The sequence below is a fragment of the Cavia porcellus genome, unplaced genomic scaffold (assembly GCF_034190915.1).
Source record: "Cavia porcellus strain 051 isolate PalLab524CR breed Dunkin Hartley unplaced genomic scaffold, mCavPor4.1 scaffold_15, whole genome shotgun sequence".
NCBI classification, from domain to species: domain Eukaryota; kingdom Metazoa; phylum Chordata; class Mammalia; order Rodentia; family Caviidae; genus Cavia; species Cavia porcellus.
The window spans coordinates 44,340,161-44,354,365 of record NW_026947498.1 but is presented as its reverse complement, the minus strand read 5'-3'; the positions used below and the strand labels follow the sequence as shown (position 1 = coordinate 44,354,365).

Below are 14,205 nucleotides of genomic sequence, written 5' to 3'. Positions count from 1 at the left end.
TCAATCAGTTGAGCTTCACTGTAGTCTTGACTGGACTGAGAGACTCCTGGAGAGGTGTCAGATTGTGAGGGCAGTAGCTTCATTAATACTGAGTTTGTACTTGAATGGGCTTTTAGGACATGGGGTATAGTTTAAGGAAATGGGTCAAGAGAGCATAACCTTGCGGACTATATTAGTCACTGAAACTTTCTTCTTTGGCTCTTTGTAACCTGCTCTGCTTTCCAAATGCCATGAGTGTAGCAGCTTTCCTCTGTGATGCTTTCCCACCAGGGGGACTGAAATCTCTGAAACTGTGGGCCAAAATGAAGCTCTGTGCATTTAGATTGTAAATGTGAGAAATTTTTGCCCCCAAACAGAAAAGCGACAAATGTGATTCTCAAACAATCATAAAATTCAGATATCTATCTACCTAATACATTGTATGCTCTAAATACATTAAACACTAACAATCAGTAAACTGAACATTTTCAGTAAGAATATATATATATGTATATATATACATATATATATATTCATCTATATCATATATAATGTATATTTATTTTTATTCTTAACAACCTAGACCGTGCAAGTGTCATAAAGACATCTACAAAAATATGTTTAATATTTTGAAGCCTCTTGATAAGAGTTTTAGTTTTCAAGTTATAAAACTTTTTTCATACTTGAATTCACAAAACAATTATATAATGCAGAAATGAATGCAGAATCATTATATGTATTTTAATATGAGTAAATGGAGAGTGAGAAATAAGTGACACACCCAAATTCACATAAAAGCTAAATAATATTCTTAGACTAGGTCCTCTAATTCAATTTCAGTATTTAGTTGTTCAAATCTGGAATGTTCCCTGAAAGTCCACATGTTAAAGGTGATTCCTGAGACTGGGAGGCTGTAGAAACAAGAGTTGGGGCTTGGTGAGTGCTGTGCAGTCATCATGAACACATGCTCTGAGGAATTATGACTCAGGCTGTCTCTCTGTGCTCACGATGCGAGCAGGGTTACTTCACCACAAACTTCATGCAGTCTTGTGCTGCCCCTTCCTCATCAGAGGACTGAAACTATTATGTCTTTCTCATCTAGACTGCAATCTCTAAAACTGTAGGCAAAATTAAACCTTTTCTTTTCACGAACTGACAATCATACCTTAATTGACTAATACATTTATTTCACCGCCCCTCATCACTGAACTATGGTGGAGAGATTTATGCATTCCAGTTAATACCTCCATGAGATACTCTTAGAAACTGGTTCACATTTATTTACTATTCTTACCATATTGAGTTTTTGTTAGAAACATGTTTTTCTTACTTTCATGCTATTCTGTTACTTAAAATGAAACATATTTAAGGAGACGTGGAAGCCAATCTGAGAAAAAAAAAGTCAATTTGCGTATTTATTAAAGAGTGATATATTTTTGAAAACAATAAAATATACATCTTAAATAAAAGTTATCAAATAAATGTTTCCTAGATGTGAATGTATGGGCTAGTAACTAAAGCAATGATTTCCTTTATTTTTTAGTCTTGACTAATAACAGTTCTTAAAGCAAATCCCACAATTACTATTATACTTCATATTGTATTGAGACAATATACTAGGTGTTATAGTATCTATTAAGTACATTTAATAATATGTTACCATGGTGATATAAAATTTCATATTTTTAAACCACTTAGAAATTTTGAATTATTCACATTTTACTTTAAAATAATAGCATTTAAATTATGCAAACATCTGAAGTACTATTGAGTACTTTGAATATAAGCATTTTACTATTTAGCCACAAAGAAAGATAAATTTGAGATTTTAGGAAAACGATTGCATTCTGAGAACAAAATGTTAAATGACATTAAACAAGTGCACAAGTTGAATACCACATGGCTTTTCTTATATGAGTTAGGAAAAATGTATAAAGCAAAATAAATGATAGGTAATAAGAATTAGGAGGATAGATCTTTCTCAGTGGAGAAGGGGATTGCCAGGTGGAAGGGAAGGAGTACTGTAAAAGGAATTAAAGTGTGTTATGTACTTGTAATAATTCTCCACAAGACATATAAATAGTATATGTACTATATGCGTATACAAAGTAGGATAAAAATAAATATAATTTTGGAATGTCATTAGTAGTATTACTTAAAATGTAGTTAACTGAATATAACTAAATTTCATGGTCAATGTTGCATTTGTAAATCAATTTTTAAATTTTCAATTTAGACAAAAAGTGCATTTAGCTACCAGGACTCATTTAATTTTACATAAATATTAATCTCTTTGAGACTGTGGCAAATCTGATTGGTTTTCAATGTGAAATTAAAATGCAAAAAAACTCCTCTTGGGCTTACTTATGAATAGAATTTTTCACTAATCATTATTTAACAGAGAGCTGTATGATGATCGGTATTTGGCATTTTCATGTGGTAGATTTCAAAGCTTGAAACTACAAAAAGTAGGTCCACCCCAAAATACTGTTTATCTTGGAGTCTTGCAAACTTTGTCCCTGTGAAAAGAGCAAACTTAGCAGCAACCCTTTGAATTCTATTCCTCTGTTGTAATCTGCAAGTGACAGAGCCACAGCCACTGCTAGTGAGTAGCCTAGCAGCAAATGGGAAAATAAACAGGTTAAAATAAATTAAGAAAATTTATTTATCTTTAAAACATGTTTTGATGTAATTACTGTTAACTTTATCACTGAGTACTAAGTACTTATATTTTGCAATGTTGTTGAAAAGTAAGCACAAAATATTCATTGTAAAAATGTTACTATAGCGTGAGGGCAGCTACTGGCAAGGCCGAGAGGTATGGGGAAGAGGGCCCCCCTCACCAAGCCGGCCTTGGCTCCCTACTCACTCAGAACCACGAGAAGGGCACCCTTTGACTCTGGAGGCGCAGGCACGTTTTTAACCAGCAAGAAAAAGTCACCCCGGACTGGCATTTCTGGAGCAGAGCGGGGTTTGGGGCTCCCGTGAGGAGCCAGGACCCCTCAGCGCTGCCCTGTCCTCACCTTGACCATTTCCAGGTTGCTGTTGGAAGAATCGGTCCCACAGCCCCGCGTGCCCAGGTGGTGCCAGGCGTGCACTAGCCTGAGCCCCAGAGTTTGGGGTCATCGCTCCCACGCCTGTCAAGGAGCTGCCCGGCCTCCTGCACACTCTACAGCTCCTCAGGTCTCGGCCTGCCTGCCCCAACCTCAGTGACCCTCTCTCAATCCCAGGAACTGGGCTGTCAGAGTCCCAGGATTTTATGATTCAATAAAATCACCAATAAGCTGGTGATACATTAAATGTTCATTTTTCTAGTATTACAAATAAGTTTATGCAATAAGAAATAATTTATAACATTATCTGATCACAAATAATAGAAATATTCCTTTAAAACTCAGTAAGCATTTCTATGTGCATCTGAAAAGAATATGTACAAAGCAGATTTATTTGCAATTTTGTGAGGTCTTCCTCTGATCTTTATAGTATTTATTCTTGAATCTTTACTACTCACATGTAGTGATTTAAGAGTACATTTTCCTTTTAAATACACTAATGTTTTTCATCATGTAAATAATATTTGAGTAAAAATTGTGGCTTTAAAAATAGCTTTCATACTTTAAAGAATTTCAAAATTTTCAATAATCGAGGCAAACCTAACTAAATTACTTTGTATTTTATTTCATTTGCAAAAATCAGACAAGAAGCATATAAAACAGAATTATGATACAAAATTTTTTATATCAATTTAAAATTTACCCATTCCAAAATAACCCAAAATGGACTGCTCATTATAAGTATAGTTCAATTGATTTTCAAAATATTTATTCAAGTTTTTCAAAGGTAAACTGTCATAGTTTTAAAAATTGGTCCATTTTACAATCACAGTATTGGAATGATTTTGATACCTTTCTAGGCAATGTAAAATTATTAAAACTCATGTATGTAATTGGATTCATAAATTGTGATTGATAACTTAAAAGATATGAAGAGGCCTCTTCATCCTGTGTTATCTATAATTTGGTATATTCGTAGAACAAATTTTAGGTCATAGATTTTAAAACGAGAAGTTTTTACCGCTCAGAAAATAGTATATTTACTTTTGGCTCCCTAATGCTGCTTATAAAACTAGATATAATTAATTTTGTACTCTGCCACATGTAGGTTTCAAGATAGCCATGAACACTGGAGAAGGCAACAGGGTATCTATAAAACATGTAACAGTACAGATTTGGAGGAACACTTGACACAAGTTGTTGGAGGGGGGAGATATCTGTCCACTTACCTAATCTTAGTTGCAAAGTAGAGGAGGAAAGATAAGTCCTTCTGTTTTTAGAAACACCATATTCTAATCATCTCCAGGAATGAAATGTGTGCCAATAGCCTGGAATATGATCAAAGTAATTTAAAAGATACTTTTGCAAAGTCAGCAAAGAGAGAACTTTTAGGATAACCAAGCAAGACAAATATCACCTGAAAATTCACGGCTATTGTTTTATTTATGTGACCTTAGTCTTAGCCAGCTTTGGTGCTACAGGCCTCTAATTTCGGCTTTTGAGAGGGTGAAGAGTCAGGAGGATCACCATCCCAGGCCACTTAGTAAGAGCTTTTCTAAAAATTAAATTTGAAATTTGGCTGGGGATATAGTTCAGTGATTCTTGAGATCAATGTCCAATACCTCAAAATAAACAAAACAAAACATACAATATTTTAAATCCTTGAGGTTTAGGAAAAATAACTCTCCTGAAGTCTGAGGAGATATTGGACGAACCTATGAGAGAAGTGGTCAAGAATCAAAAAGTGAACAAGGCCCCACAGGTGACATATCAGAGCTCATGTTCACAAACCTCATCAAGCAGCCATAAAAGTCTACCTGGAGACCTGAGAAAGCACTACTCAGGTTATTAACCAGAAGAAAGCAAGAAAAGGAAAGGTACTAAACTGTGATGACATTATCACGGATCCTTTTCCTCCTTAGGAAAGCCTTAAACTAAAAGCAAAGCAAAAATATTTTAAGGAAATAAAATACTGTACAAATATCTCCTATTGATATAGACAGAAATAAACAAATACTGCTTTACAAAATTTAGGATTTATAAGAGAGTATCATCATGATGTGAGTGAAGCAAGGCTATTCCAACAATGAGAAATAAATTATTTTCCGATTAAAAGACTAAAGATGGTTAATGGCAAATTTGTCATACATGTTGGACAAAGAGGAAAAGATTAAAAAGAATTATAAATAGGAATTATTTTTTCAAACACCTATTACAATGATGTTTTAATATTCATATTCAATAGAGGTCACAGCATGACTGTTTCAACAACCTAGTACTTCACCACCTTATAACCTGACTTAATAGTAGTTACCATAGTGTCTTTTTCCTTGAAATATTTGGGTAAAACTTCATATACTCTAGCTTCAAATATTTTCATATCAAGAAGCCCAGAATAAAGCCTTTCTAATTAATGAGTGAAAACTTTATAAGGCTTCAAGGCCACCTAATGGGGAATCATGATTACCACATATTTTTATATATTTGAATCATTACTTACATTAGGGAAACTATTCGGTATTCACACATGCGAGATTGATTTATTTCACTTATGAGTATGGTTTCAAGCTGTGCCCATTTATTGATAAATATCTCAATGTGATCCTTCTTTATAGCTGAATATGCTGTGACCTCTATTGTTATATTGTTATGTCCTGTTTTATCTCAATCTCCCCCTTATTGTTTCAAAAAAAAATATTATTTAGTCATTTCTTATGTTTGTCTTAATTAAAGAAAAAATTCAACAAAAATTAGGATATATAAATAGTAACTCTTTTCGATTTCCTATTAACTTGTTTTGAAGTCCTGTAGTACTCCCACGATCTTGTTTTGACTGATTAGACTCTGTTCCATTCTATATAATAGTATCAAGTTTGAAGACATAGGCAACTACTTTGAAGACAATAAGATTCACTAAGATACCCATTCTGGTTTGACTATTGTCTTCTTTGGAAGTCCTGTAATGTTTACAATGCCTAAGTTTTATTGGTCTTGTTCTCTACTGTTTTGTCCAACTTTATAATATCTAATAAGATAGACAATTCTTTTTAAGGAAACAAGGGACAACGTTGATAACCATTGTTGATAAACTTGTACTCTGTTCTACACCATGTGCTATGTCTATCCTTGGTATTGACTGACAGCTTTGTTTTGCCATATTTGACTGTATTCTTCCCCCCCCAAAAGAAAGTAATAAGCACTAAGGAGTAATAAAATCCAAGATGTGTAAATTTTGTTGTAAAAAAGAGAGGGAAAAAAAAAAAAGAAAAGGAGCTCTAACGGATATAACAGCAAGTGTGTTTGGGGGTGTTAAATAGCTGACTTTATCAATGTTTTTGGAACATTGAACACAGCTGTTTGCAGTCTCCCTGTTTGAATGTCCACCTTGTGTTCTTTGATACTGTGATTTGAGGAACTATTTTCAAGAAAATAGTGTGTAATCTACTAGCAGGTAATTTCTTACTGTTATGGTTTTTTGTTTTGTTTTGTTTTGTAGTTCTGTATTGCGTGTACCCTTACGCCGCTTTGGTTTGTTTTGTGTTTTTCTCTTTTTCCTCTTAAATAAAAAAAAAAAAAAAAAAAAAAAAAAACAGCAGCAACAGCAAAAGCCAGGGTAAGAGAGTAGCTCAGGGTAGAGCAGTTGCTTCACTGCAAGAGAGGGCTTAGGTTCACTCCTAAAAAAAATAAAATAAAAAAGCAACCGCACACCTCTTATTACGTGACTTTGAAGCAAAGGGACATGGATGTTATCTTGGCTGCTGAAACAGAACAGCTTAAAACAAAACGGCCTCCTTGCTCCAAAACACCAAACTCAATTTAACAAATGGATTTCCACATGGGTCACCTTGAAATCCCCTTGCCCTAAGAAAGATCACTTCCTTTGTGCTTTGCTTGTGACACAGCAGGATCTGCTTAATGAGAAATCACACGAGGATGCTGGCCCACCAAACACAGATCATCTGAATTCCAGCATTGCCCACTGAGGTCAGAGTAAAAATACCTGGAAAAGCCTGGGAAAGGCGCCAGACTGGAAACTGGACACCACTGATGACGCTGACCATTGTCACCAGCACCATCCTTGCCATCAGAAGTAGCATGGACACTTGCAGGATGGTACAGTTCACAGCACCAAGGTATGCAGACAGGATACATGATGAATGGACCATCGTGCAACTCTATAAGCATTATAAATGTTGTAATAAATGACATTTTAAAATAAAAAAAAATATTCATATTCAAAATCAGAGTTAAAGACCTAGTGAGGCCAATAAGTAAATGAAAAAAAAAAAAAACAAAATAGAGTAAACATGTCAAACTCCAACCTGAATATGTGAATGTGTTAGTTATAGTATCAATTGTGTCTCAATGAAATGATCAAATAATTAAGGGAATAATCAGCAAAAAATAAATGAACTAGAATTAAAAAGCAGAAAATTGATTATGTAAAACTACTTGACAGTTGTACATGGTACTATTTTAATGTAAAATATATCAATAAATAGAAAATGAGAAAAGATGTCACTCTTTGCAAATGAGATGATTATCTAAATAAAATATCAATAAAAATCCAAAACATGTTTACAATCCAGTGATAAGCTGTAAGAAACAAAATCAGTATATAAATTATATATGTGAAATATCCATTATCACAGGAAAACCAGTGGAATTCTTACACATAAATCTAAGAAAATGTCTGTGAGAGACTTGTGTTGAAAATAATAAAACTTCCTCTTCCGTAGTCCTCCTGGTGTTTGTTATCCCTGTGTTCTCTGGGCTTCCTCTTGTGACATTCCAGCTTACTAAACATTTTTCACACTTACAGATAAGAAAATTAAACAGGTTTTCATTGTAGTTTCATCCAAGTAGTCCCTGCTGTCCTTCTTATTCTTTAATGATTATGCTGTCTGACTGTGAATCAGCTGTGTATTGAAGTTATAAATGTGACATAAGGTGCTTTTATGAAAGCCATTTTGCATATCTACATCTTCTTCCCTGCATTTTGTTCTGGCTTCTACTCAAAAACCTAATGGGCTGGGAAGGCAATAAGGACCCAAGAAAGATTTGAAAGTTTTATTAAATGACTACTTTTTAAGCCATGCAAGGAAACAATAACTGTCACAAAAGTCTTCAAAATCTGAGGTATGAAAAAGAGTGGGGTTATTGACCACCAAAAAAAAAAAAAAAAAAAAAAAAAAAAAAAAAAAAAACAGTGCAAAACAAGACAAGAAAATCTTGCACAGAAAGAGCCTGAGAACATTCCACAATCTCCTGCTGCTCCAGGGGAGCAGGAGAAATGAAGATCGATGGTTTGGCTATGAAATCCTTAGGAAATCTGAGGATGAAATGAGAAGCAATACACACATAAGGCTGAAGACTGGAGCCCATGGTAGGGCCACACATGAAGCGAAATCATGCTCAAAGGACCAAAACAGAAACAGCAAATGGCATCTTTCAACTGACAACCTACACTCAAAGATGGTTGTTACCCTGCATTCATTAGATGACCTCACTATGTCAGACTCTGCAATGAGTCACTGAAAAGGCTTCATTCATGTTTTATGAAACAAAAGCTGGTCGAAACAGTAGAAGACAGGATTTTCTTGGTGTTGATGATTAGTTTTTTCCTCCAAATGTGATGGGGATTTCCTTATGAATTAAGCTTAAATATCATAATTGATCATGTATTTTTTCCTATATATTACTTTTTAGGCTTGTGAAAAGTAGTAAGTGTTTTCACAGTTGTACCTTTTTCAAATAACCACAAGTAAGAAATTCCAAATATTTTAAAAGACTTACCAATGTAGAGGGTCTTTGAGTTTGATCCCCATACTGAAAAAAAGAAAAAGTAGAGGGTCGTATAAGAGAATGTATAGCACTGTGATAGAAAAATACCCATTGAAATTTAAGAGGGAAATATAGAAAATCAGAGTGCCTTTGGGGATTAAATTGTGTATTAGTGAATCAAGGGAATTTCTATGAACCAAGTAATTAAACAAAGGCTTTAAATTCTGAGTAACTCAACAATTCAGTCACTCTACGTGGAATCAGAACTTACATTTTTTTTTTTTTAAAAGATGTGTTTGCAATTTCTTCGGGAATCTGAAAGCTGGTCTTTTCAGGCTGATTAAAAAAAAAAATCAAAGCTGAAAGATGTGTGTCTATTTAATTATTTCAGGAGGAACTGTTCCCGGGGCTTAGGAAGGTATTCCTGATCCATCTTTTTGCCTAGTAATGCTGGAGGGGTCTTCTTGGGAAGCTCCAGGACATTCTCCATGAGTCCAGCCCCAACGCACTGCACCGCCGTTGGTATGTTACAGCGGATCCTATACAGCAGCTGCCCTGGTGGGGAGTCAGGGAAAGCTGAGAGGTCAGGTCCACGTGGAGGTTCCCGACTGGTAGGATGTTTCTACTTCTGGAAACATTCTGTTACTGTAGATTTTCCTCAGGGTAGAATGGCAGCAATGTTTTCCCTCAAGCTGTGGAGAGACTCTGAGATACTGTTACTAAATGTTAGTAACAAGATATTGTTACTAACACTGTGGCAGTGTATTGTTATCTTCTCTACACTGAGGACACTCTGGTGCAGTTCACTAGACCAAAACAAAGCCAAACTGAAAAAACAACAAAAGAAAGTTCTTGTCATCCAGGAAAACACTGAATGTCCAGTTCTGCCAGTGATTAAAATGGTAAGCCTTTTAATTGGTCCCCAGTATATACATGCTCATTTGGCCAAATTCCCAGTCAGCATTAATAACGCTAAAGTCATTTGCTCATCTACATTTTTAATGGACTTACTCATCTTGGTATTATTTTATTCTTGTCTACATTTTACACCGTAATTTTCTCCATATGTAAAGTCAAAAGAAAAGTATTCCAGGTTTGGCTTTTAAAACACCAACAAGCACTCCGTCTATTGTATCCACTTACAAACATACATCTCTCTGTGCATGTAGAGTTTCAAGAGGAGTGCAGCTGTTCCGTAGTTCAAATGGAGATTTACGTCTTAGCCTGATGCTGGTGTAACAAGTGTACTTTAGGATTTGACACAGGTAGTTAACTTTAGTTCAGGGAACACCAAGATGACAAACTCAAATTTTATTAATTTTGGCGGGCCTCATAACAAATATTATCAGTTTGGCCTGGAATCAGATAATGTTAGCAGGCCCAGTAGGGAAGCAAACAGATTACACAGAGAAAAAATGAAGACCAGGTGGGAAGGAGGCAGCAGCTGATACAGCTGTGCATTTAAGACCCTCTCTACTGAATTACCTTGGCCTTTATTCTGTTCTGCCTCATTAGGCTAAACAGCATGATTTTTCCCCCCAGCACAGCTGCACCTGAGGAGCCTGCGCAGGAACATCCTGACTGTCTGCCTGCACTCTCGGGCTTACCTGAGGCTCTCTGTTCATGACTACCAGAAACTGAAAATTTTCATTTCTAATTTCATGATAAAACCTGAGAACGGTATCTGTTAACTTCTTTATCTTCTTTAAGTGGAACTCAGGTCCTTGTTCTTTGACACAAAGTATATTAGATAATTACAAAGGAAAAAATACAGGTTTTCCAGGTAAAGAATCAAGATGATTGTGACATATCCGAGAGCATTTTTCTTTCTGCATGTCTCTTCTACTTCATTTCATTCTTACTGCTTCCTTCATATTGTGCAACTTTCTTTTTGCGTGCACAGGGATCCTTTGCTGTTGCCCGACAGCACGCAGTGCTGTTGCATTTGGCTTGATTATCACCTTTTTCTATCACTGCAGTCTTGTCTTCTGTCTTCTGCTGTTTCCTAGCTGACCTCTCAGCCTGTCCTGTGGGTTACACATTCTCAGTGAACAGCTCACACAAGTATAGATGTTCCCTACAAACAAGAGAATAGTAAGAACAGCAAAAGAATAGAATGCAGTAATTTGAAAATATATTTTAGTAGCTAAACACACCACTAATATCATCAAGTATTGTTAGTTCTGTCCAGTCAAATGGCTACAATCATTTCCCTCCTAAGTCACATTTCAAATTAAACCTTGTATGTTTCCGTGTCTCTGCACTATGTTGTCTTTATGTTTGCCTCTATTTTTCTCTACTTGCTTTAATTATTTGTTATAAAAATACAAAAAAAGTACATTAATTCTTCATAGTGTTGTAGTTTAATAGGTAGTAAAGAATCTGTTCTGGTGTCATTGGTTATCCCCAGAGTACTTCACAATTAGTCTGAAATTTTAGCTAAATTGCATAAAATTCAGACAATTTCAAACTATTTGATAGATGCTCTGCTGTGCTCACAAAGGACATTGTCTTTGTTTATAGCTTAAATATTTATTTGGTGAAAAAGTGACCTATCTCACAGTTATTTATCCTTCAGAAGAGAATCCTTTTATCTGCCCTTAGCATGTCTGAGCCCATTCAATAACAACTTGGTTTCCATCTATGAGTATTACAACTTACCTCTTTTCTAAATAGGATATATATGTAACTTTCCTTCTTGAATGCCATTTTTATGCCTTGACTTCCTTGAATTCTGTATAATTAAATATATTTTTCCATAATTTTATTTTTTTACACCCTTATTGCCTGTACTATGAAAAAAGTACATGATACTTACACTCACAAAAAATATGTGTAGCAATTTTGATTATTGATTCAACCTGGTATTCCTAGATGGAGACAAAGTTAGAGAGAGAACGTAAGGACAAACATTAAAGAATGAATTTTTTTAAACTATTTGCTTTTTCCCTCCTCGGATTTCAGGATGTATTTGAGGAGGGAATGGAGATTTCATCTACCAGACATCATCCACACATCTCCCAGAAGGCAATAAGTGGAAAAAAAGGGCACACGAATGCTTTGTCTATGACTTCCATTCTACCATGTGATTAAAATGTCACCACCAACTGAAAAAAGAATGAGGAGAAGCCAGTAGGAGCCAATACTTACAATAATTTCAACCAGGTATGTCAATCCAGCAAAATTCACTAACAGCAAATGTTCCGTGGGTCTCTCTTGCTCCCCAAAACCTTGCAGTGCGTCGACTAGAGAAATTTAGCAGCTTATATGGATAACTCAGCACTTCTACATTCTACAGTGTAGAGGACATGCCCTTAGGGCTCTAGGATATTGTCTGTGTCAATTTGAAAAGTTTAGAAGTTTAAGGGACTCAGCAGGGGTTCAGGGTCCTCACTTGGGAAAAGTTCTGAGACTGTGCAAGAGAGGGGCAAAGGATGTAGTTAGACCAGCAGAAGGTGGAGAGCATGCATACAGTGTAAGAGAGGAAAAGAGGTTTGTTCTCCCCTTTTTGCTGTTGTTGCTTTGTTGTCTTCTGCAGCCTTGAACTGTTGCCCCTCAGTCAGGCCACCTCCCTTGGAACCAGCTGATTATGGACTGAAACAAACTGTCTGTCATATCAGGTGGTCAGAAAAGGAAGAAGAGCGGCACACTTTTAACCAACTACCAGAGTCTAGGTATCTGTGAAGTGCACTTATTTCATCTCTAAAGTCTATGTCTGATGTGCTTGGGAGATGGCAGGTGTTATGTGCCTGAAAATGATCTGAAAAATAGTTATCCTCCTTGGTCTTTCTGCTTGGGTTTCTTGTTATCTACATACAATATTTGTGTAGGGAAGCATTTGCTTACCAAAATTATTATCCACTTTATAAGTTTCAGAATAAATGTAAGAATATTTAGTTAAAGTATTAATATTTATGTAATTTTAAAATTATTATACACAAAAATATACATCAATGAAAACATGTTACAGTAGGTTAAAGTGCAATAAAACTATGACATCATTTTTGACAATAATAGATTTTTAAGGTGATAATGAGGATTAAATCAAAAGCTATTTTCATGCAAGGTACGTGTTTTACCACTAAACAACATCCCTAAGTCAGAAAAAATAATGTTTTAAAAATACTTGTATCTATTAACGTATAATGCTATAATGAAGTACAATGCAAGTATTTATGATGGAATAGAATGTATGATTATTTGAATAGGAAGGTCAGCTAAAAGTACTTCATGTGAAGTATTATGTTTATACTATGTGCTTCATTTTAAACATTTACATTTTTCTTTAGTGAGGACTTAAGACTTCACCAGAGAGTATCATTATAATACCATCAAATATGGGTTTCTACTCCTGAAAGTTAAACAAAAACGTTTAATGAAAAAGTAAAGTGTTCAGTAAAATATCAAACCAACAGAAAAAAATTTAAGTTATACTTTGGTGTGCCTGTCTTATCTATCTTCCTTTCAGAGCATTTTGCTACTCTCAAAATTATAAAATTTTACCAACAATATCAATTAATTCTCACATACCAAAATTTATTTTTTTCATTTGTCATATGCATAAGAAAATTGATATCTGAAGCAAAAAGACAGTTATATTAAACATCAATCTATATTTAAAGAAATACATAGGTGATTTGTTAGAGTCACAGGAAACAAAAATCTCATTATATGTACAATATTACGTACTCAGGAAAGAAGTCAGCAGTTCAGATCAAAATTTATGTATGTTTACATTTACTGCAGCATTGTAGATAAAAAAAATCTGTGTAACTACTTACATGTGTTTTTACTTTTCTACCAACATTTCACATCTTCCATAAAAAGTATGACATAATGTATTACATATTCATTATGAATAAGTTGTGATTTGTATTTATCAAGAAATTTGGTTGGTATAAAATTATAATACAGTAGTGCTACAAAAATTAATAGGGAAACAAAGTTTTTGATTTATTTGTCTACCCTTATGACAAAAATGTGAAAATTTGACATGAGGGAAAATTGGAAGCTTCATACACAGCTGCTGAGACCATGAGGGGTTGTAGCTGCTATTGCCATTAGTCTGCAGGACCCAAAGTCTCAAACCGAGAGACACCAGCAATTCCACGTCTAATTAAGTAGACAGAAATGCCAACAAAACTTGGAGGCAAAAATTCCTTTCCATGTCAGGTTTTATTGCTCCGTGGTGATGTTTAATTCATTTTCTTATTGTAAATTCCACTGAGGTTTTTCAATAAGAGTGAAATAGGCCATGAAAGTCTTCTGCTATCACTGTGGAGCTGTTTATTTTCCTTTTAATGCAAAATCTTCAAGCAACACAACTGTTCACCAATTGTTGATTTAATTTTTAATATATTATATAGGAATATGATGCAATATTGTCATC

At 34.8% G+C, this 14,205-nt stretch overlaps 1 long non-coding RNA gene across 1 annotated transcript in view; it reads right to left on the bottom strand.

Moving 5' to 3' along the window:
* Positions 1–12,761, bottom strand: part of LOC111755948 (uncharacterized) — a 38,484-nt gene extending 25,723 nt beyond the window's left edge. The window contains exons 1-5 of the long non-coding RNA XR_010039397.1: positions 11,635–12,761; positions 9,088–10,893; positions 8,829–8,861; positions 7,033–7,207; positions 4,262–4,360 (exon numbers count right to left, since the gene is read on the bottom strand). This is a non-coding gene — a long non-coding RNA (uncharacterized LOC111755948). The remainder of the gene's footprint in view (positions 1–4,261; positions 4,361–7,032; positions 7,208–8,828; positions 8,862–9,087; positions 10,894–11,634) is intronic.
* Between the last annotated feature and the right edge of the window lie 1,444 nt (positions 12,762–14,205).